The 2263-nt window shown below is 43.3% G+C and overlaps 1 long non-coding RNA gene across 1 annotated transcript in view; it reads right to left on the bottom strand.

Moving 5' to 3' along the window:
* The window catches only part of LOC116688036 (uncharacterized), an 8440-nt gene extending 8340 nt beyond the window's left edge, over positions 1-100 (bottom strand). The window contains exon 1 of the long non-coding RNA XR_004331687.1: positions 43-100. This is a non-coding gene — a long non-coding RNA (uncharacterized LOC116688036). The remainder of the gene's footprint in view (positions 1-42) is intronic.
* Between the last annotated feature and the right edge of the window lie 2163 nt (positions 101-2263).

Below are 2263 nucleotides of genomic sequence, written 5' to 3'. Positions count from 1 at the left end.
CCAGCAGCTAGCAGCCAGCAGCTAGCAGCAAGCAGCCAGCACCTAGCAGCCAGCAGCTAGCAGCTAGCAGCTAGCAGCTACCGGCAGGAGTGAGACAGGGACCAGGTGAATTCAACCCTTGTCTTGTCTTCCAGTCAAAATTGAAAATCAACACTTTTGTTAACTCTTTTTATCGATGTTAGTCACTTTTTTTTAACATTTTCAACACTACGTAACACTAAGTTATTAACTTTAGTTTTACAGTTATTTTTGGAATTTATAGTCAATAAACCTCATTTATAGGAAATTTTACCTAACGTTTGAGTTAGAAAAGCAGAAATTAGGAATTATTGAGACTAAAATTAAAGGAATGGATGTTGATGGATAATCACTGACTGGAATATGTCAACTTTTACTCAATACTATTTCAAAAACACTTCATTTTGGTTTTCAAATGCTATAAAATTGAATAAGACGCCCCAAAATTAATGAAAGTAGAGATTTGTACTTGCTAAAGATCATTGTGTGGAATCAATCATGCTATTGGCTCAATGCATGCCCGTTTGTATAAAGTCTCTTTCTATATAAAGTGAATGTATTAATGCATAAGGCTAAATTGCCTTGGAAATGCATTTTTTTGTGATAAGCAAATTAAAAAAATCAAAACTTTTGAACTCAGAATGAACTCAGATATAAAAAGATGAGGGGATTTGGAGAGTGGAGCATGGAGGACAAAATGGAACGGGACAATGAGAGACAGAGGAAATAAAAGAAAATAAAGTAGGGACAAAGGGATGGAGGGAAAGAGAGAGAGAGAGAGAATAAAATCCGCCTGTGACCCACCCACACCAACACACAGAACTTACACACACACACACACATCCCTAAAAAAGGGCTGTTTGTCTAGTTGTTTTAAATATCTGCACCTATGTATCAGGTCTAATGTTAAATTTGCCTAAGTCTTTACATTTTTTTATTAGAGCTGTTTTTGTTTTATAATGCTTACTGATATAGCCTAATTACAGTAATACAAATATTTTTTTTGTTCTTAAAACTGTTTATTGTGTTCTGGTCAAATTGTATGTTGATGCTTTGGAAACATGGTTATTGGAACTTTTAATGCCAATAAAGCCCCTTTAAATTATATTGGGGAGAGAGAGAGAGAGAGAGAGAGAGAGAGAGAGAGAGAGAGAGAGAGAGGGATCCGGCAACTCTAAAAACACACGAAGCAGAAGCCGTAAAGATTCAAAGTTCCCCTGAAACACAACTGCTCACATTCTGGACACATTAAGCAGCAAGAAACACACATTGGCGCGATATCACACACTCGTGCGCACTCACGTGCTAGCGAGCGCCAAACACACAAACGCACAGGAATTGTTTTTTGCCTTCCTACCTTCTCGTGCATCCGCTGCAGACAGAAAGTGAGGTTCCTCCGCCAGCCCGGCATGTTCATGAGGAAAAAAGAGGGTGAGGAGGGAGAGGAGGACAGGGCTGGAGGGAGAGGTGCTGAGGGATGATGAAGAGGATCCTGTCCGGTCTAGGTGGGAGGACCGGGCTGGAGGGTGAGGGTGCTCAGGGATGATGAAGAGGAGTAGTGATGCTGATAGATCCTGTCCGGTCTAGGTGAGGAGGACCGGGCTGAGGGTGAGGTGCTCAGGGATGATGAGAGGATCCGTCCGGTCTAGAGTGAGGAGGACCGGGCTGGGGGTGAGGGTGCTCAGGATGATGAAGAGGAGTCTGACGCTGATAGATCCTGTCCGGTCTAGGTGATGACACGCAGGCGACAGCAGCAAATAGAACGATTCTCGGTTTTTTATTTATCTTTTCTTCTTTTCTCTTTTCTTCTTTTTCTTCTTCTTCTCTTCTCTTCTTCTTCTGTGGCTCCTCCCCGGTGAGGCTATCGATACACGGCGAGCAGCGGTGATCTCTCCGGTAACAAAACCGCTGACAGTCCGTGTGACAGTCGGTCCCGCTGCGGCACCAATGCTCTCTCTCTCTCTCTCTCTCTCTCTCTCTCCTCTCTCTCTCTCTCTATTACTCTCTGCAAACAGTCCAGTCAACCCCCTCCTCTCTCTCTCTCTTTGTCTCTTTACTCTTCACTCTGTCCAATCACCTCTCTCTCACTCTCTTTTACTCTTTTACCTCTCTCACTCTCTGTAAACAGAGTCCAGTCCCCCCCTCTCTCTCTCTCTCTCTCTCTCTCTCTCTCTCTTACTCTTACTCCCTGCAAACAGAATCCAGTCATCTCTCTCCTTCTTTCCAGTTCTCTTTAGTCCTCTCT

This window comes from Etheostoma spectabile, chromosome 4, assembly GCF_008692095.1.
Source record: "Etheostoma spectabile isolate EspeVRDwgs_2016 chromosome 4, UIUC_Espe_1.0, whole genome shotgun sequence".
In the NCBI taxonomy this organism is placed as follows: Eukaryota; Metazoa; Chordata; class Actinopteri; order Perciformes; family Percidae; genus Etheostoma; species Etheostoma spectabile.
The sequence above is the reverse complement of the archived record's forward strand: the minus strand, read 5'-3'. Positions and strand labels throughout refer to the sequence as shown.